Genomic DNA, 22807 nt, shown 5'->3' with positions numbered 1-22807 from the left:
AATCCTCCATGGTTTTGCATGTAGCATAGCTCAGCAAATTCAGGCTCCTTCTCTTGAACTGTAGCTTCTTCTTCACCAATGAAATGAATGGACTTTTGTTGGCTAAGAAGGATCTTGTCAAGCTTCTCATTGATCATCTTCAAGTCCTTCTTGTATTTGTCTTCCTGATCAGTGGAGGGGATCCTCATGGTTCTATCATAATCTTCATTATAATTACCATCTGACTGAGCAAGGTTCTCAACCAATTCCCATCCTTCTTCCACATTCTTGTTGAGGAAGTTGCCATTTGAAGCTGTATCAAGAAGCATTCTTATCTTGGGAAGCAATCCTCTATACAAAGTGATTAGAAGGGACTCATTGCTGAAGCCATGGTGAGGACACTGAGTTTGGAATCCTTTAAACCTCTCCCAAGCTTCACAAAAGCTCTCATTATTCCTTTGAGTAAACCCAGAAATTTCATTCCTCAATCTAGCAGTCCTTGCATTGGAGAAGAACTTGGCCAGAAAAGCTTTCTTGCATGCATCCCATGTGGTAATAGCTCCAGTAGGAAGAGTCTTCTCCCATAGATGAGCTTTGTCTCCAAGGGAAAATGGGAATAGCCTTAACTTGAAGCCATCTTCACTTACTCCATTGATTTTTGTGAGTCCACATATTCTGTCAAACTCATCAAGGTGATCTAGAGGATCCTCCATTGGCAACCCATGAAATTTGTTGGCTTGTATCATGGAGATTAATCCACTCTTGATCTCAAAGTTATTGTTTGCTACTGAAAGGGGGCACAATTCCAGCCCTTTGGTTGTGGATATTGGGTGCATCTCCTGCACCAATGTGCCTTGGTCTCTGCTCATGGATAGCTGGTTGCTCCATGATGTCTTGATCCTGTTGTTGTTGAACTACTCTTCTTTGCTTTTGTCTCAAACCCTTTTGTAGCCTGTGGATGTTGTCAATAGGCTGTTGAAGACTGTCCTTGCCTTTTGACCTTGTGTGCATCAACAAACTCGACTACAGACTCGAACAGGTACACGGTCGAGCGCAGGCTCGAGTGGGTGGTCGAGTCGACTAGGTAGTAGTGGCTATTTGGATCCGGCTTCTGACTCGATCAAGTGCTCGGTCGAGTGGTGGTCGAGTGGGTGGTCGAGTGGGTACCTGAAACTCAAGACAGCCAAGCAAAGGAAGATTCGAGTTCAGTAACTTCACAAGTGTTTAAACGAACTTAATCTTAGACTAATAATGATCCTAAATGTCACAAAACAACATAAAATGGGCAACATCGCCAAATTGAAACTGACTATTTTTGTGGTGTGGTGAATGATGAATGGAATGATGATTTATGAATGAATGGATGTCACGGTGTTTCAATTCCCCTTATGCAATTGTAGTATAAGAGGTGTCAATCCAATCTGAGTGTTTGTGAACAATTAAGATGTGCATATGAGACTAAGTCAAGCCAGATGTAAAGGATGTTTGTCACTAACAATCCTATAATGAAACTGCCAAGTGCAGAAAGCAAACTACAAGAACTAAGAACTAAATGCAAATGAAACAGAATGATTATAATAGCAAGAACAGAAATAGAAACTATGTTGATGAAGAACTAATGCAAGATAAGTAATGAACAGAAAGCTAAATGAATGCAACAGGAATAAAACAGGAATTAAACAGGACAATCACAAATCATAAACACAAGTTCTGGGGACAAACTCGAGCGGCACTCGACCGAGTGTAGGTCGAGTACAGGATCGAGCTAGACTAAACGTGAAAACAGAGCAACACAATAAAAACAGAGCAATGCAAAAACGAATCAAACAACAAGCAAACAATGATATTTAGACTAAGATATTAATAAACAAAGAAGGCCTTGAGGAGGGATTCATGGGCTGAACTAATCATTAAGGTTATCTAACTTGGTCAACAAATCTCAAGCAAACTTTGAGCTAATCTCTAGACATACTATTCTAAGGCATGTTTAATCCACTTTCATGGCAAAAAACAATCAAATCTATGCATTTCTAGACTTGTTCTCACAAAGTAAAGAATCTACACAAGCAGGCATTAAGCAATACATCTCAAACCAAACAAGACTTCTGATCTCTTAGCAAGCCTAATGGTAAGCTCTAGATCTAGCCTTATCTATGCTCCTTAAACATTGGTGTGATGCTAAGATGCTTGAAATCAAACCCTACCTTCTCAGATATAGGATCAGCATTAAGAACATCTAGCCTAGAAGAGATCTACAACAATCAAGCTTGACCAAATCAAATAAACCACAAGATCAACCCAGCCTAACCTATCCTCAAGGTCCTAAGCAAACTACTCACAAGAACACATGGTGAAATAAGTCAAAAACCCAGAAAATATTGAAACTTGCATCATTAGAAAGATGAAACAGAGATCTACAATATTGATGAAGAAATGAAACTCGAAATCTTAATATCTTGAAAGTTATGAAACCAACAAAATATAAGAATCTAGTCTTTCTTTCTTAAACAAGTACAAAATCTAAAAATAAAAGAAAGTGCAAAAGAAATAAATCTAAAAAAGGTAAAAACTAGGTTTTAGACTCTCTAAAAAGCTGCCCTCTTTGGTGGCTGCAGGTACAAGGGCCTTATATAGGAGATGAGGTGGAAGCCCTAAAAATACAAAAAGTCAAAGCAGTCAACGGCTCGGTCAACTCGCCCAGTGCTCGGTCGAGTGGCTGGTCGAGCTGGCTTCTCTCGTCCATTCTCCACTCGGTCGAGTCCTTCTCAGCACACGGTCGAGTGTCTGGTCGAGTGTGCGGTCGAGTTGGACTCTGGACCTTGATTCTTCAGCCTTAACTCTCTTGTTTTCTCCTCATGATTGCTTCACTTCACTTCAGCATTGCTTCTGAAACTGACTTTCTTTGTGGTGTGGTGAAAGAAAGATGTATGGAATGATGATGTATGGAATGAATAGAAGTCAGAGTGTTTCAATTCCCCTTATGCAGTTGCAGTATAAGAGGTGTCAATCCTATCTGAGTGATTGTGAACAATTAAGATGTGCATATGAGTCTAAGTCAAGCCAATTGTAAAGATTGTTTGTCACTAACAATCCTAAAATGAGATATGAAATGCAGAAAGTAAAAACAACTAGAACAAGATACTAAATGCAAACAGGACAGACAAATTAAAGCTATAATGAAACTAGAACAGAGATAGACACTATGCTAATGAACTAATGCAAGACAAGTAATGAACAGGAAACTACGTGAATGCAATGGAAATGAAACAGGAATGAAACAAGACAATCACAAATCAAAAACACAAGTTCTGGGGATGAACTCGAGCAGTACTCGACCGAGTGTAGGTCGAGTACGTGGTCGAGCTAGACTTAAACGTGAAAACAGAGCAACACAAGAAAAACAGAGCAATGCTAAAACTAATCAAACAACAAGCAAGCAATGATATTTAGACTAAGATTTCAATAAACAAAGAAGGCCTTGAGGAGGGATTCATGGGCTGAGCTAATCATTGTGGTTATCTAACTTGGTCAACAAATCTCAAGCAAACATTGAGCTGATCTCTAGACATACTATTCTAATACATGTTTAATCCACTCTCATGGCAAGAAACAATCAAACCTATGCATTTCTAGACTTGTTCTCACAAAGTAAAGAATCTACACAAGCAGGCATTAAGCAATACATCTCAAACCAAACAAGACTTCTTATCTCTTAGCAAGCCTAATGGTAAGCTCTAGATCTAGCCTTATCTATGCTCCTTAGATATTGGTGTGATGCTAAGATGCTTGAAATCAAACCCTACCTTCTCAGATATAGGATCAGCATTAAGATCATCTAGCCTAGAAGAGATCTACAACAATCAAGCTTGACCAAATCAAACAAACCACAAGATCAACCCAGCCTAACCCATCCTCAAGGTCCTAAGCAAACTACTCACAAGAACACATGGTGAAATATGTCAAAAACCCAGAAAATAATGAAACTTGCATCATTAGAAAGATGAAACAGAGATCTACAATATTGATGAAGGAATAAAACTCGAAATCTTAATACTTTGAAAGTTATGAAACAAACAAAATATAAGAATCTAGTCTTTCTCTCTCAAACAAGTACAAAATCTAAAAAATAAAAGAAAGTGCAAAAGGAATAATCTAAAAAAGGTAAAAACTAGGTTTTAGACTCTCTAAAAAGCTGGACTCTTTGGTGGCTGCAGGTACAAGGGCCTTATATAGGAGGTGAGGTGGAAGCCCTAAAAATACAAAAAGTCAAAGCAGTCAACGGCTCGGTCAACTCGACCAGTGCTCGGTCGAGTGGCTGGTCAAGCTTGCTTCTCTCGTGCATTCTCCACTCGGTCGAGTCCTTCTCAGTACACGGTCGAGTGGTGGTCGAGTGGTGCGGTCGAGTTGGACTCCGGACCTTGATTCTACAGCCTTAACTCTCTTGTTTTCTCCTCAGGATTGCTTCACATCTCCCCAACATTGCTTCCATGCTCCTTAAGCTCCAAAATCACCTGTTTATGCATGAAAAGATGCAAATGCAATGCAACTATACTCTAATGCATGATTAGTCCTAAAGCTACACAATAATGGCCTAAATAGATAGCAAAAGATGCAAAAGTTGTGAATAAACTAAGGGAAAACAAAGTAAAATATATGAACATCAACACCCCCAAACTTAGTTTTTGCTTGCCTTCAAGCAAATAATCAAGACAAAAGAAGGTAGGTGAGGTTTGAAAGTGGGATCTCAGCTCCTAAAGCTTGCAAATAGACTATCTAGAATCAATGTCCAAGTTACTAGTACTATGATGCAAGTTGAATGAGCTATACTTAAAGACTTTAGACAAGCATATCACAACATTTATTGATTTGAGCCTTAGACATCCACATGCATTCAAATCAACCATTTCCTTTAACATTCATTAATCAAGAACATGAATCAATTCTATGCAATGCTTAAACTCATTTGGCTTGGAAATAAAGGCTTTGAGACAATGATGGTCTCTTTTTAGAGTAGGGCTTATCAATACCAAGGTTCTCTCATGAAAATGGATTGAGCTTTAGAAGAATGCTAAAGGTAAGAACACCTAGACACTTACAAGAATAAAACCTTGTCTACCCAAAGGCTCCCAAAGTGTTTTATCCTAGCAATCTAAACCCAAATGATCCTAGTTCTACCCTTTAACTTCTTCTTTTCTTTTTCACCCTTTTCTCTTTTGGTTTTCAAGTCTTAGGAGATGTTTTTTATTTGATCTTTCTAGAGGGATGGGAGATTCTTACTTATTTGCTATGGTTCTCTTTTCTTCTTATTCTTAAGACATATAAGCACTTTGCTAGACTTTCCTTTTCTTTCTTTTCTTTTCTTTAATTAGAACCATTCTCAACATTTTTTTTTACTTCCCATCCTTTCACTAGACTTTTACTTAAACACATTCTCCTCTTAAAGACTCTACCCTCTTTTCTTTCTCTTTTTCCTCTTTTCTTTTCATAACAGCCAAGTCCCAAACCCAACAAGTGAACCACCTAGTCCTATCTAGTTTGTATGAACCGGCACACACACTTGTCCGTGTTGGGATTTATGAGACAAAGCTCACAAGAGAGGGTAGACAAACACTTGGTGAATGAATCCCCCTTTACCCACAACAAACTAACTCATTCTCAAGGGGGAGGAGAGAACATCAACTTGTGATGAACTCCCCATAAACAAGCTAGATAGAACCCAAATACTAGAGAGTAAGCGGATCCTAACTAGGAGAAGCACTAGTTTGAGACTTATCCTCTTCTAGTATCACAACACTTAGAGTTTGTGTACTTAGGAGAAGGAGGATTAAGAATCAGTAATCTAGGCTAAGTAAAGCAGTAAATAAGAAGAGTTTAGGTGGATTTGAGAAGAGAATAGGCTGCCTTAAGGGCAGCCCCTAACCGCTAATCCTAAACTCTCTACATTGTTAATATGAAACAAGAACACAAGTATAGAGAGGAAATCGGTTTCTCTTCTATTGAATAATATTGTGATGTTACATATGAGAGAATTACAGCTTAATATAGAGAAAACAAAGGCATAGAGCCGTTAGGCACACAAGGGATTCAAAGGAGAGATGAAAGGGACAGCTCCTTGTCTTTGGTTGACTCGCTATGCTTCCCAACCAAAGCCACACGTGATTTCCTTCCCTTCCATGCCTTGTGACCGTTAGATCTCCTTCCCTTATGGCCATTGGATCCTTCTTCCCTTCCTTGTGAGATATTTCCTTCTTCTTGGGCTTCTTCTTCTTATAAGGCCTTTGTTCTTCTTATATTGCACTTATGGCCTTGCTGACCACTCTCCTTGCTCTCACGGCCCACATGGCCTTATTGGCCACTCTTATTGTGCTCACGGCCTTACTGGCCGCTCCCACACCACTCATGGCCTTACCGGCCACACTTCTTGTACCAGCAGCCTTACCGGCCACTCTCTTCTTCCTTGTGCAGCTCGGCCTCACCGGCCTCACTCTCTCTTCTCCTTCATATATACTAATAGTACGGACGGGCCTGTACGGACGGGCCTGTACGGACGGGCCTGTACGGACGGGCCTGTACGGACGGGCCTGCTCTTCAATGTGTTCACGGCCTAACTGGCCGCTCTCCGGACATGGGTCCGTTCACGGACACGGTACATGGTACCGGACACGGACATGGCCTTACCGGCCTTTACATGGCCTTTCCGGCCTTTCTTCTCTTCTTCCAAGGTTCGGCCTTACCGGCCTCTCCTCTCTCCTCCTTGGTACATTCTAATACTCCCCCGCACGCTTGATCGGTGGGACACCATGGGGACCAAAGATCAAGGGTGGACTAGTGTCATCTACCTCATTAAAAACCTCAACAAAGAAAACCTCTTGGGATAAAACTTTGTTAAGGGAAAAAGAGTATAGACTCCACTATCCATGATGTCCCTTGACCTTGGTTTGCAAAGAACTAGCTCCCTTCTCTTCATGATTTGAACCGCTCCTACTCCTTAGCCCACCTTGCCTTTAGCACATTCCTTATGATCTCCATCCTTGCGCCTTTAGAATTTCTTTGAGGCTCTCATAGTCTCCTTTACCCCTTAAACAAGTGATAAAGAAGAAAAGAATAAGTGTTTGCTATGAGGAATATCAAAGAAAATTTCTAAAAGTGTGACAATTTAAGAGAACATATTAAAGACTAAAGACTAGTAATGAAACTAAGGTAATGAATTTATGAATTAAAATAGAGAAGAGTTTAGAGCACAGCCTTTATGGTGTTTTGATGGATAGGAGGGAGAGAGTTGATCACTGTTGCGGTTTGGAATTCCTCCTTGAGACCGCTCCTACTCTAACCATGGTTTTTAAACCTGGTCAGTTTTATTTGTCAGACTGACACATGCCCACTGAATCGGACATAACTTTCGAACGGCTGCTCGGATTGGTATGATTCCACTTCCACTGGCAAGATGACTCTGTGGTCTCGAACTTTAATGAAGAACGCGGAAGCCGAATCGCAGTGGAAGGGTTTCGTCCGAGTCGATCTTTGAGACGCTTCGGCTGAGCTTTAAGTAAAGACTTTTGCTTGTGGCCGAGCAGAATCTGTGAGGTACGGTCTGAAGTCACTTGATCTCCCCCGTAACCTTTACTTGATGATGGGCTGAAACCTCATCACCTCAGTTGAAGCCTTGTGCATCACCGTTCTTGTGCACATCCAATCAACAGTTGAAACCTTGTGCATCACCTTTCCTAAAGACCATTGTGCACATCCGATCAACAACTTGGCACTAACACACATGCTCTTGGACTGATTCATCACCTTCCACCAGCTTAACAAAGACTTGGTGGCCCTTGGTTCTAACTCCAGGCATTGTGCTGCGCTCTTACATGGCTATCTTGTAGCCTTCAACCTCGCCACTTCTTCTCCTTGAGATAGTGAGCGAGCTCCACACAATCTTCAATGCTGAAACTGAAACCAAAAATCAATGGAACAGATTCTAAACAAGAGATTGTTAGAGATTAGAGTATAGAGAATATTACTGAAATTAAATAGAGAATTTAGAGAATTAATAAGAGTATATATGGAGAATAGAAAGTGAGAGTATAAGGGAGAGTATTGGCGGTAGTATAAGATGAATGGAGAGTAGAATAGAGAATCTGCTCAAGAGTTCTTATGGACAGAGTTTAACTCTGTTTTCTTGAGTTGAACGAAGCTTTGACAGCCAAGAACATCCAAGAAGACAATCTCTTTTGGTGCTTTAATGGCTGAAACACAATGGACCTTATGGAAAATTAGTTTCTCCAAAGGTTTAACAACAAAACTCCTTGTAGAATCACTTAAACAAGTGTTCTTCAAGAGATTAAGGCTTTAGATCCACGAAGATAACATATAGAAGATGTTTTTCGTGGTCCCAAGCAAAGAAGAAACAACAAAAGCCTTTGGAACAGCCTATTGTCCAACGGTTAAAAGAATGCATCTTGGACCAACTTGAATCTATTTGACCAAGCGGGCTCTACATGCTAAAATAAAGTCTCTCTCTTCCTCAAACTCGAACCTGGACACACCATATGACCAGAAACAAAGCTTTCTCAACCTTGAGAAGAAGAAGAAGCGATTTAGTAATTAAGCCTTTAAAGGAAATTTAACAAAAGCAAAATTAAACCTTTAGAGGAAAATTAACTAAATCCTAAGAGAACTAAATCCTAAGAATTTCGTGGCTCATACAAGCACACAAGAACCGTGAATCCTCACCATGAACAACACAATTTGCTCAATGGTTCATCACTTCCCACACATCCCAAAATAAACAAAGCTATTACCAAATCGGTAAAGCTTAAGGATGGGGCTTGTAAAATCGATTTCTTTCCACACACTTGGTCTACAAATTCTAACAAGACAAGAGACCAAGCTTACTCAACAATGAGCTGCTAGAGAATCGATTTAATCAACAAAAGCAAAATTAAAGCTTTAAAGAAACTAAGCTAAGCGATTTAACACCTAAGCAAAGTCTAAAACTTTAACTAAGCTAACTCCTAAGAAAACGACTTTGAGAATGAGTTTAAATCACCAAGAACAGAACCTGCTCTGATACCATGTTGGGATTTATGAGACAAAGCTCACAAGAGAGGGTAGACAAACACTTGGTGAATGAATCCCCCTTTACCCACAACAAACTAACTCATTCTCAAGGGGGAGGAGAGAACATCAACTTGTGATGAACTCCCCATAAACAAGCTAGATAGAACCCAAATACTAGAGAGTAAGCGGATCCTAACTAGGAGAAGCACTAGTTTGAGACTTATCCTCTTCTAGTATCACAACACTTAGAGTTTGTGTACTTAGGAGAAGGAGGATTAAGAATCAGTAATCTAGGCTAAGTAAAGCAGTAAATAAGAAGAGTTTAGGTGGATTTGAGAAGAGAATAGGCTGCCTTAAGGGCAGCCCCTAACCGCTAATCCTAAACTCTCTACATTGTTAATATGAAACAAGAACACAAGTATAGAGAGGAAATCGGTTTCTCTTCTATTGAATAATATTGTGATGTTACATATGAGAGAATTACAGCTTAATATAGAGAAAACAAAGGCATAGAGCCGTTAGGCACACAAGGGATTCAAAGGAGAGATGAAAGGGACAGCTCCTTGTCTTTGGTTGACTCGCTATGCTTCCCAACCAAAGCCACACGTGATTTCCTTCCCTTCCATGCCTTGTGACCGTTAGATCTCCTTCCCTTATGGCCATTGGATCCTTCTTCCCTTCCTTGTGAGATATTTCCTTCTTCTTGGGCTTCTTCTTCTTATAAGGCCTTTGTTCTTCTTATATTGCACTTATGGCCTTGCTGACCACTCTCCTTGCTCTCACGGCCCACATGGCCTTATTGGCCACTCTTATTGTGCTCACGGCCTTACTGGCCGCTCCCACACCACTCATGGCCTTACCGGCCACACTTCTTGTACCAGCAGCCTTACCGGCCACTCTCTTCTTCCTTGTGCAGCTCGGCCTCACCGGCCTCACTCTCTCTTCTCCTTCATATATACTAATAGTACGGACGGGCCTGTACGGACGGGCCTGTACGGACGGGCCTGTACGGACGGGCCTGTACGGACGGGCCTGCTCTTCAATGTGTTCACGGCCTAACTGGCCGCTCTCCGGACATGGGTCCGTTCACGGACACGGTACATGGTACCGGACACGGACATGGCCTTACCGGCCTTTACATGGCCTTTCCGGCCTTTCTTCTCTTCTTCCAAGGTTCGGCCTTACCGGCCTCTCCTCTCTCCTCCTTGGTACATTCTAATAGTCCGTACGACCGTACGGACGTCCGTACGACCAACCAACGGGCCATCCTCAAATAGAAGTCTTCATGAGCCCAATCCACCAAAGAGATCCTCCAACGGTCGCCATTCATCTCGATCCTTCCTTTGTAGCCGTTGGAGCAAGTTGCAAGAGAGAAGAGGAGATCACATGTTAGAATAAGGAGATGTCGCTTTCTCCTCATATTAGTGTGCATAGGATCCTAAGAGAATATCCTATTTGTATATGTCTTTAAATAGTTTGTAAGTATCATACTAATAGAGGTAAGAAAAGAGTTTATTCTCTTTCTCCAACACTCTCTCTCTCAATCGTTCACTCTCCTCACTCCTTACACGATTTCACTCTCTTTCATACTCTCTTCCATAATCTCTTGATTACTCTACTCTCAAACTTACATGGTATCAGAGCAGATTTGATTCTGTTCTTGCCTCAAATCTCCATCACTCCCTTCCGCATTCTCTTTCTTGTTCTTGAAATTTCTTGTTCTTGAATCTTCTTTCTTTAACCGTTGGACAATAGCTTTAACCAACGGTCTCTTCATCCTTTTCCATGGAAACTACCAAAACTCTCATTGTTCCAGTTACTCTCAAGGGAGAGAATTACTTACTGTGGGCTAGAACCACAAAGACAGCCCTATGCGGCCGAGGACTTTGGTCCCATGTTGAGACAAGCGAAGCTCCTAGTGGCGAGACCACCAAAGACGGCAAGGATCTTGTCGATGAGAAGAACAAGTGGTTTCAAGAAGATCAGGGAGTCCTAGCTATCATTCAAAACTCCCTAGATGCACCTATACTTGAAGCTTACTCTTATTGCGAGACAGCAAAAGACTTGTGGGACACTCTCAAGAATGTTTTTGGGAATGTTACAAATGTAAACCGAATTTTTGAGATTAAGAGGGCCATCAACAACCTCAACCAAGAAGACATGGAGTTCACCAAGCACTTTGGGAAGTTTAGGTCCCTTTGGGCTGAACTAGAGATGCTCCGGCCGGCGACTATAGATCCGGCCATTCTGAATGAGAGGCGTGAACAAGATAAGGTGTTCGGCCTTCTCTTGACCTTGAACCCCTCCTACAATGACCTTATCAAGCATATTCTACGGTCGGACAAGCTCCCTAGCCTTGATGATGTCTGTAACCAAATTCAAAAGGAGCATGGCTCCATGGGATTGTTTGGCGGCAAGGGAGAACTTGTGACCGCTAACAAAGCTGAGACGGCATCAGCAAACAAGGGCTACTACAAGCCGGAGGACAAGAACAACCCGCCATTTTGTGAGCATTGTAAGAAGCTTGGTCACTTCAAGAGCCGCTGCTGGATTCTACACCCTCATCTAGCACCACCGCCGGGTACCATCCGAGGTGGACGACCAAACCGCGGAGGACCACCGAGAGCTCATCAAGCAGTAGCCATGGGGGAGTCAATCTCTGAGCAGCCTCAACAAGTGACCAGTGGAACTGCTCTTGCTGCAGCATCGTCCGAGCTGGTAAGGCGGTCCGACCTTGATGCGCTCATCAAAGCCATCAAAGAGGCCACCGGTAAGGCGTTTCTTGCCTCAAACAAAATTAAACCCCTCATAGTTGATTCTGGTGCATCCCATCACATGATTAGTGATTCTAGGCTAATTAGTGATATTAAACCTGCTAATGGTAATGTAATAATAGCAAATGGTGAGAAAGTACCAGTTAAAGGCATAGGAAACTTGAAACTATTTGATAAGGAGACTAAGGCATTTTATATGCCAAACTTTACTTCTAACTTGCTATCAGTTAAGAGAGCCACTACTGATTTAAATTGTTATGCTATATTTGGTCCTAACAATGTTCATTTTCAGGATATTGAGACAAGTAAGGTTCTTGGTCAAGGAGGATCCAAGGATGACCTCTATGTGCTTGAGGACTTGAACTTATCTTCTAATGCATCTTGTTTTAATTCGGTTATTATGAAACCTAGTGATTCTATTTTACATGCTAGGCTAGGACACCCTCACACAAGAGCTTTATCCTTAATATTTCCTAATGTTTCTTTTCAAAATGATGAGTGTGAGGCTTGTATTCTTGGTAAACATTGCAAGGCTGTTTTCCCTAAATCTATTACTATTTATGAAAAATGTTTTGATTTAATTCATTCTGATGTTTGGACATCTCCTTGCTTATCTAGAGATAATCAAAAGTATTTTGTGACTTTTATTGATGAAAAATCAAAATATACTTGGATAACTTTGCTTCCCTCTAAGGATAGAGTCCTTGAGGCCTTTACTAATTTTCAAAATTATGTCACTAACCACTTTCATGCCAAGATTAAAATTTTGAGATCAGATAATGGTGGAGAGTACACAAGCCATGCCTTTAAACAATATCTAGCCAAACATGGAATTCTTCATCAAACTAGCTGTCCTTACACACCACAACAAAATGGAGTGGCTGAGAGAAAGAATAGGCATCTCATGGAAGTAGCAAGGTCTATGATGTTTCACACAAGGGTTCCAAAGAGGTTTTGGGGAGATGCTGTGCTAGCCGCTTGTTATCTTATTAACCGCACACCAACAAAGATCCTAAAGGATGTGTCTCCATTTGAGGTATTAACGAATGACAAACCTACATTTGATCACTTACGAGTGTTTGGTTGTGTGTGCTATGTGTTGCGACCAGGTGAGCTAAGAGACAAGCTTGATGCAAAGAGTACAAAGGCTATGTTTCTTGGCTACTCTACCACACAAAAGGGGTATAAGTGCTATGACCCTACAACAAGGAGGGTTCTAGTATCTCGTGATGTCAAGTTCATGGAGACACAAGGCTTTTACGATGAGAAGAATTGGGATGAGCTCCGTAACCTATCTGATTCACCATCTGATCGGACGCGCAACCTCCGAGTAATCCTTGAGCGACTAGGTCTTGAAAACGATCGGATCACTACTGAGTCAGCCAGACCAGCATCACCAGAACAACCTGAGCCATCTACTGAGCCTGAGCCTGCTACACATGCCGATGACCATACTGAGCAGCATGAGGAAGCACCCGAGTCACTCGCGGACAACACGGCCGAAACAACCGAGGGGACGGCTGAACAGCTTGAGGAGATCATTACTCCAGGACGAGCCAACTCCGAAGCTGGGGCTATAGTTCCTCTTCGGCGCAGCCAACGTATCAAGTATCCTCCTAGTCATTGGAAGAACACCCGTGTGTACTACAACAACATGGCCGTTGCTCATCCGATTCAGGCCGTGTGCACCTTGGCTCATTTTCCGATAGAGCATCAAGTGTTTCTTGGCCATATTGATGAGGATTGGATCCCCAAGACCTATGATGAGGCTAAGCAGCACAAAGTATGGAGAGATGCAGTGGATGCCGAGAATACGGCCATGGTGCAAAATCATACATGGGACGAGGCTGACTTACCCAAGGGCAAGAAGGCTGTCACCTCTCGGTATATCTTCACAATCAAATATAAGAGCAATGGGGAGATTGAACGCCACAAAGCCCGCCTAGTCGCACGAGGTTTCACGCAAACGTATGGGGAGGACTATCTTGATACGTTTGCTCCGGTGGCTAAGCTTCACACGGTTCGAGTTGTACTCTCTCTCGCCACCAACCTCGACTGGGAACTTTGGCAAATGGACGTGAAGAACGCCTTCTTGCAAGGAGAACTGGAGGATGAAGTGTATATGCGACCACCACCGGGTTTGGAGGATACTATTGGTCCGGGAAAGGTCTTGAAACTCAACAAAGCTATCTATGGCTTGAAGCAGTCACCAAGGGCTTGGTATCACAAGCTTAGCACCACACTTCTTGACAAAGGCTTTCGCAAATCCGAAGCTGACCACACCTTGTTCACCTTACCAAGCGCCAAAGGTATAGTAGTCATTCTAGTGTATGTTGATGATATCATCATCACTGGAAGTGACTCGGTAGGTATTCAAGACTCTAAAACATTCTTGAAATCAGTTTTTGATATTAAAGATCTTGGAGAGTTGAAATACTTTCTTGGGATAGAAGTTTATAGATCAAATGAAGGGTTATTGTTATCTCAAAGAAAGTATGCACTAGACTTATTGAGTGAAACAGGAAAACTAGGAGCTAAGGCAGTAACAACGCCCCTAGAAGAGAATTACAAGGATGGAGGACAGGGGGAGCTTGACACCGCTCCATTCGAGGACGGTAGCCTCTACCGGCGGCTAGTCGGTAAGCTCATTTATTTAACTATCACACGGCCTGACATTTGCTTTGCCGTGAACCAGGTAAGCCAGCATATGAAGAACCCCACCGTGCACCATTGGAACATGCTGACACGGATCCTCAAGTACATCAAGGGCTCACCCGGCCAAGGCATATGGATGGGACGCAACAAGAGCACCGAGTTGGTAGGCTACTGCGACGCTGACTATGCCGGAGATCGTGGGGACCGACGCTCAACCACAGGCTATTGCACGTTCCTTGGAGGGAACCTGGTCACATGGAAGAGCAAGAAGCAAAAGGTCGTCTCACTCTCAAGTGCCGAATCCGAGTATAGAGCTATGAGGAAGCTAACGACGGAGCTAATGTGGCTGAAGATGTTACTCAAGGATCTTGGAATAGAATCAACAAAGCCGATCACCATGCACTGTGATAACGAAGCAGCCATTCATATAGCAACCAATTCAGTGTTCCATGAGCGGACCAAGCACATTGAAGTGGATTGCCATAAGGTCCGAGAACAAATCAAGCTTGGAGTTGTCTTACCTTGCCATACCGAAAGCAAAGAACAACTTGCAGACGTCCTGACTAAAGCTGCGAGCCCCCAAGTGTGTGAATACATCCATCCTAAGCTTGGCCTCCTAAACCTCACTCGGCCATGACTTGCTTTGTTTTGGCGCCTACACTCTTTTTCCCTTAAGTATAGTTTTCCCAAGAGGTTTTTCTATACTAAGGTTTTTAATGAGGTGGGTGCCTATGTTGTCAAGCTTGACTAGTTCCCCAAGTCAAGCTTGAGGGGGAGTATGAACCGGCACACACACTTGTCCGTACGACCGTACGGACGTCCGTACGACCAACCAACGGGCCATCCTCAAATAGAAGTCTTCATGAGCCCAATCCACCAAAGAGATCCTCCAACGGTCGCCATTCATCTCGATCCTTCCTTTGTAGCCGTTGGAGCAAGTTGCAAGAGAGAAGAGGAGATCACATGTTAGAATAAGGAGATGTCGCTTTCTCCTCATATTAGTGTGCATAGGATCCTAAGAGAATATCCTATTTGTATATGTCTTTAAATAGTTTGTAAGTATCATACTAATAGAGGTAAGAAAAGAGTTTATTCTCTTTCTCCAACACTCTCTCTCTCAATCGTTCACTCTCCTCACTCCTTACACGATTTCACTCTCTTTCATACTCTCTTCCATAATCTCTTGATTACTCTACTCTCAAACTTACAGTTTGAAAAATGCAAACTAGAACTACACAAGGCTTTACTCTTGTCAGTTCAAACCTAACACTTTCTACCAAGCTCAATCCCAAAAATAGGCCTCACACACACAAGAATAAACATGGCTTGAAAGACGGTTTGGTTTAGGGGTAGGGGAACTGATTCCTAATGAGGAAATCAGCTACTTGGATCAACAAGAGTGGTAAAAAGGAAGAAGAAGATCCAAATATGTATATGGTATCCATGAGTTTAAAGCAATGCACACATTGATAATTGAAGGTCAATATTAGGTTCTTATAAATAGGAAATGGTTTCAAATCTCAACATGCTTCAATTTAGACCAAATGCAATGTAGGAATTCAAGACTTGGTTCAATCTTATGCTTCTAACCACTCAACTAGCATCAAAGTACTATTAACTTGGGCATTGATCCTAGTCTAGTGAATAAACAAGCTAACAAGGGAATACTCATCATAGATCCCTAATGCAAATACTATACAATCCTATATGAAACATGCTAAACAAGATCCTAATATGCAATGCAAACTACATGAACACTCTTTTTTTTTTTAATAAAGATTTTTTTCAAAATTTTTCAAATTTTTAGGGTTTTTCTATGCCTTAGATGATATGCAAATACTAATATGATGATGCTAAAAATTTGAAATAAGAATCACAAAACACAATGTCAAATGCTATCTCAAACCCTCCCCCAAACTTAAATCACACAGTCCCTGTGTGAAAGAAATTTGATTGAGGATTCAAGATGAAAAACAAAAAAAAACAAAACACAATGTCAAATGCAATGATATTTACAAGTGAAGGTGATAGTGGTACCTTAGGGATTGTGGAAGTAGTTGTCCACATCCATCTGCATGCTGTCATAGGAGTAGTTGGGGTCTTGTTGATGACTTGGAGGTGGAGATTGGGGCAGCTCGACGATGGGAATCGACCGGGACTCGGTCGAGTACATGCTCGAGTGGGGGGGTCGAGCTGGACCACGAGTCTTCTTTTCCTCTTTTATCTGGTCTCCCTTCCTTCCCTGATCATGAAAATACCAAAACAAAAATCAAATTACCAAAAACCTTAAACAATATGTACATGGATACCTTAGGGACTTCCTCCCTAGTGAGCTTGTTTAAAGTCACTAAGCTTGACTTTTGATGTCCTTTTTAGACTTGGTTTAGATACCAAGGAGGTGATGAAATCCTCCCTGGAACCTCTTGATCACTGTGAAGTTGATCCTTGATCTCCTCACCCTTAACACACAAACCATATTTCTTCTTGATTTTGAGCCTTGGTCTTGCTTTCCTTAAAGACCTCTTGTTCAGCTTAACTTGGAGATCCTCAACCATACTAGTCAACTCTTGAACTGACCTCTTAAGCTTTTCCACAGAATCATCTTGAAAGGAGAGCTTAGCCTTTGGAGTTGCTTCACCACTTAAGCCTTCTTGACCTCCTTTGTCCTTGATAGTAAAAGGTTGATCATTGATGGAGGGCAGATTGGTTGGGTTATAGATGTCAAATTTCATGGTTATATCTTCAGCAATGTTCAAGGTCACAAGACCCTCTTTGACATCAATAACTGCTCCAACAGTGGCTAAGAATGGCCTTCCAATAATGATTGGATCTTCAGGTTCCTTGTTCATCTCCAACACCACAAAATCAGTGTGAACCCTTGCCTTCCCTATCTTGACTGGGACATTCTCCAACCTTCCAACTATCTCCTTGTTTGACCCATCAGCTAGGCATATATGAAGGTTGGTGGATTTGAAATCAGTTCTCCCAAGCTTTTGTGCTATGGAGTATGGCATCACACTTGTTGAAGCTCCCAAATCACAAAGGCATTGGTTGTAGTGGAGGTAACTGATTGTGCAAGGCAGATAAATGGTCCTGGATCCTTAAGCTTGATTGGAATGATAACTCCTCCAAGGTCCTCAAGATCCTTCTCATCTTGAGCTTCAGCCTTCTTCTTTGACAAGTCAAGCAAAAAATCTTTGTAGAGAGGATATGGATCATACTGTTCCAAGGCAGGTCCTCTCTCTTCTTCTTGGTAAGCAATGGTGATCTCTTGTATGGCCATCACTTCTTCTTCTTTCTCAATCACAACCACTTCCTTCAAAACCTTCTCTTCCTCTTGTTGCTTAGCCATCATCTCCTTTCTCTCAATGATTTCCCTAAGCTCCTTAATCTTTTGTGCTTTGAAACGTCCTGGGAATGGAAGAGGTGGCTTATAGGCAGGAGGAATGTACTTAGCAGGCTTGGCAGCTTCTGAGTCTGCAACTCGATCGACCACTCGAGCATGCACTCGGTCGAGTGGCTGTTCGAGTATCTGGTCGAGTGCAATAGTGGACTCCAGTTGCTTTGCACAAACGTCACTTGGGGCTTCAGTAACTAATGAATTCCCCCAAACTTGGACTTCACTGTCCTCAGTGACTTCCTCATCAGAGATATGAATGGCTTTTGCAGTGAACTCCCTTGGATTTTGAACAGCTTTTCCAGGGAGTTGGTTGGGTTTAGGAGCTGAAGTAGAGACAATGTTACTCTCCATATACTTCACTCTGGAGTTGAGACCTTCAAACTTCATGTTCAGATCATTGTACTGTGATGTGAGCCTTTGATTCAATTCAGCAAACTGTTTGGCTTCCTCAATCTTGCCTTGTGTTTGCCCAATTAACAATTGTTGCATCATTGCTCTTAAGTCTTGTTCCTGGCCTTGGTTAGTCTGAAACCCTGGTGGGGGACACAATTGGGGCTGGAACACTTGTTGCTGCTGCTTGGGTGCATAGTTGTGCTGTTGTTGAGGCTGAGGAGGTGGATAGATTTGGTCTTGAGGGTTGGCCACATTGGTGCTCCTATAAGAGAGATTGTTGTTTTTGAAAACTCCTTGGTTGTAGCCTTTGAATCCTCCATGGTTTTGCATGTAGCATAGCTCAGCAAATTCAGGCTCCTTCTCTTGAACTGTAGCTTCTTCTTCACCAATGAAGTGAATGGACTTTTGTTGGCTAAGAAGGATCTTGTCAAGCTTCTCATTGATCATCTTCAAGTCCTTCTTGTATTTGTCTTCCTGATCAGTGGAGGGGATCCTCATGGTTCTATCATAATCTTCATTATAATTACCATCTGACTGAGCAAGGTTCTCAACCAATTCCCATCCTTCTTCCACATTCTTGTTGAGGAAGTTGCCATTTGAAGCTGTATCAAGAAGCATTCTTATCTTGGGAAGCAATCCTCTATACAAAGTGATTAGAAGGGACTCATTGCTGAAGCCATGGTGAGGACACTGAGTTTGGAATCCTTTAAACCTCTCCCAAGCTTCACAAAAGCTCTCATTATTCCTTTGAGTAAACCCAGAAATTTCATTCCTCAATCTAGCAGTCCTTGCATTGGAGAAGAACTTGGCCAGAAAAGCTTTCTTGCATGCATCCCATGTGGTAATAGCTCCAGTAGGAAGAGTCTTCTCCCATAGATGAGGTTTGTCTCCAAGGGAAAATGGGAATAGCCTTAACTTGAAGCCATCTTCACTTACTCCATTGATTTTTGTGAGTCCACATATTCTGTCAAACTCATCAAGGTGATCTAGAGGATCCTCCATTGGCAACCCATGAAATTTGTTGGCTTGTATCATGGAGATTAATCCACTCTTGATCTCAAAGTTATTGTTTGCTACTGAAAGGGGGCACAATTCCAGCCCTTTGGTTGTGGATATTGGGTGCATCTCCTGCACCAATGTGCCTTGGTCTCTGCTCATGGATAGCTGGTTGCTCCATGATGTCTTGATCCTGTTGTTGTTGAACTACTCTTCTTTGCTTTTGTCTCAAACCCTTTTGTAGCCTGTGGATGTTGTCAATAGGCTGTTGAAGACTGTCCTTGCCTTTTGACCTTGTGTGCATCAACAAACTCGACTACAGACTCGAACAGGTACACGGTCGAGCGCAGGCTCGAGTGGGTGGTCGAGTCGACTAGGTAGTAGTGGCTATTTGGATCCGGCTTCTGACTCGATCAAGTGCTCGGTCGAGTGGTGGTCGAGTGGGTGGTCGAGTGGGTACCTGAAACTCAAGACAGCCAAGCAAAGGAAGATTCGAGTTCAGTAACTTCACAAGTGTTTAAACGAACTTAATCTTAGACTAATAATGATCCTAAATGTCACAAAACAACATAAAATGGGCAACATCGCCAAATTGAAACTGACTATTTTTGTGGTGTGGTGAATGATGAATGGAATGATGATTTATGAATGAATGGATGTCACGGTGTTTCAATTCCCCTTATGCAATTGTAGTATAAGAGGTGTCAATCCAATCTGAGTGTTTGTGAACAATTAAGATGTGCATATGAGACTAAGTCAAGCCAGATGTAAAGGATGTTTGTCACTAACAATCCTATAATGAAACTGCCAAGTGCAGAAAGCAAACTACAAGAACTAAGAACTAAATGCAAATGAAACAGAATGATTATAATAGCAAGAACAGAAATAGAAACTATGTTGATGAAGAACTAATGCAAGATAAGTAATGAACAGAAAGCTAAATGAATGCAACAGGAATAAAACAGGAATTAAACAGGACAATCACAAATCATAAACACAAGTTCTGGGGACGAACTCGAGCGGCACTCGACCGAGTGTAGGTCGAGTACAGGGTCGAGCTAGACTAAACGTGAAAACAGAGCAATGCAAAAACGAATCAAACAACAAGCAAACAATGATATTTAGACTAACATATTAATAAACAAAGAAGGCCTTGAGAAGGGATTCATGGGTTGAACTAATCATTGTGGTTATCTAACTTGCTCAACAAATCTCAAGCAAACTTTGAGCTAATCTCTAGACATACTATTCTAAGACATGTTTAATCCACTCTCATGGCAAGAAACAATCAAACCTATGCATTTCTAGACTTGTTCTCACAAAGTAAAGAATCTACACAAGCAGACATTAAGCAATAAATCTCAAACCAAACAAGACTTCTAATCTCTTAGCAAGCCTAATGGTAAGCTCTAGATCTAGCCTTATCTATGCTCCTTAAACATTGGTGTGATGCTAAGATGCTTGAAATCAAACCCTACCTTCTCAGATATAGGATCAGCATTAAGAACATCTAGCCTAGAAGAGATCTACAACAATCAAGCTTGACCAAATCAAATAAACCACAAGATCAACCCAGCCTAACCCATCCTCAAGGTCCTAAGCAAACTACTCACAAGAACACATGGTGAAATAAGTCAAAAACCCAGAAAATATTGAAACTTGCATCATTAGAAAGATGAAACAGAGATCTACAATATTGATGAAGAAATGAAACTCGAAATCTTAATATCTTGAAAGTTATGAAACCAACAAAATACAAGAATCTAGTCTTTCTTTCTTAAACAAGTACAAAATCTAAAAATAAAAGAAAATGCAAAAGGAATAAATCTAAAAAAGGTAAAAACTAGGTTTTAGACTCTCTAAAAAGCTACCCTCTTTGGTGGCTGCAGGTACAAGGGCCTTATATAGGAGATGAGGTGGAAGCCCTAAAAATACAAAAAGTCAAAGCAGTCAACGGCTCGGTCAACTCGACCAGTGCTCGGTTGAGTGGCTGGTCGAGCTGGCTTCTCTCGTGCATTCTCCACTTGGTCGAGTCCTTCTCAGCACACGGTCGAGTGTCTGGTCGAGTGTGCGGTCGAGTTGGACTCTGGACCTTGATTCTTCAGCCTTAACTCTCTTGTTTTCTCCTCATGATTGCTTCACTTCTCTTCAGCATTGCTTCCATGCTCCTTAAGCTCCAAAATCACCTGTTTATGCATGAAAAGATGCAAATGCAATGCAACTATACTCTAATGCATGATTAGTCCTAAAGCTACACAATAATGGCCTAAATGGATAGCAAAAGATGCAAAAGTTGTGAATAAACTAAGGGAAAACAAGGTAAAATATATGAACATCACTTAGGAGAATCTTGTCAAGCTTCTCATTGACCATCTTTAAATCCTGCTTGTATTTGTCGTCTTGATCAGTGGAGGGGATCCTTATGGTTCTATCATAATCTTCATTATAATTACCATCTGACTGAGCAAAGTTCTCAACCAATTCCCATCCTTCTTCCACATTCTTGTTGAGGAAGTTGCCATTTGAAGCTGTATCAAGAAGCATTCTAATCTTGGGTAGAACTCCTCTGTACAAAGTGCTGAGCAAAGACTCATTGTTGAATCCATGGTGGGGACACTGAGTTTGGAATCCTTTAAACCTCTCCTAAGCTTCACAAAAACTCTCATTATTACTTTGAGCAAACCCAGAAATTTCATTCCTCAACCTAGCAGTCCTTGCATTGGAGAAGAACTTGGCCAGAAAAGCTTTCTTGCATGCATCCCATGTGGTTATTGCTCCACTAGGAAGAGTCTTCTCCCAGAGATGAGCTTTGTCTCCAAGGGAAATGGGAATAGCCTTAACTTAAAGCCATCTTCACTTACTCTATTGATCTTTGTGAGTCCACATATCCTGTCAAACTCATCAAGGTGATCTAGAAGATCCTCCATTGGCAACCCATGAAATTTGTTGGCTTGTATCATGGAGATCAATCCACTCTTGATTTCATTATTATTATTGGCAACTGCAGGAGGCACAATACCAGCTCTTTGGTTGTGTGTGTTAGGTGCATCCCCAGCACCAATGTTTCTAGGTCTATGATCATGGTTATCTTGCTGCTCCATGACTACTTGTTCTTCTTGTTCTTGAACTACTCTTCTTTGCTTATGTCTCAAATCCTTTTGTAGCCTGTGGTTGTTGTCAATAGGCCTTTGAAGATTGTCTTTGCCTTTTGACCTTGTGTGCATCAACAAACTCGAGTATAGACTCGAACATGTACACGGTCGAGCGCAGGCTCGAGTGGGTGGTCGAGTCGACATGGAAGCTATGTCTATTTGTATCCGGCTTCTGACTCGATCAAGTGCTCGATCACTACTCGGTCGAGTGGTGGTCGAGTGGGTACCTGAAACTCAAGACAGCCAAGCAAAAGAAGATTCGAGTTCAGTAACTTCACAAGTGTATAAACGAACTTAATCTTTGATTAATAATGATCCTAAATGTCACAAAATAAACTCAAATGGGCAACGACGCCAAATTGAAACACATATATTTGGTATGGTGGTGATGAATGATGTATGGA

General features: G+C 41.7%; 3 non-coding genes across 3 annotated transcripts; all 3 read left to right on the top strand.

Moving 5' to 3' along the window:
* The first annotated feature begins 363 nt into the window (after positions 1-363).
* Positions 364-470, top strand: LOC147936255 (small nucleolar RNA R71). Its single transcript, XR_015569729.1, has one exon. It is a non-coding gene; the product is annotated as a small nucleolar RNA R71 (small nucleolar RNA).
* Positions 471-18928: 18458 nt separating this feature from the next.
* On the top strand, positions 18929-19035 carry LOC147936254 (small nucleolar RNA R71). The gene has a single exon (XR_015569728.1). It is a non-coding gene; the product is annotated as a small nucleolar RNA R71 (small nucleolar RNA).
* Positions 19036-21850: 2815 nt separating this feature from the next.
* LOC147936253 (small nucleolar RNA R71) lies at positions 21851-21957 on the top strand. The gene has a single exon (XR_015569763.1). It is a non-coding gene; the product is annotated as a small nucleolar RNA R71 (small nucleolar RNA).
* The last annotated feature ends 850 nt before the right edge of the window (positions 21958-22807 follow it).

This window comes from Camelina sativa, chromosome 10 (assembly GCF_030686135.1).
Source record: "Camelina sativa cultivar CO46 ecotype springtype chromosome 10, ASM3068613v1".
Taxonomy (NCBI): domain Eukaryota; kingdom Viridiplantae; phylum Streptophyta; class Magnoliopsida; order Brassicales; family Brassicaceae; genus Camelina; species Camelina sativa.
Note: the sequence above shows the minus strand (reverse complement) of the source record. Positions and strands in the feature narration are given on the sequence as shown.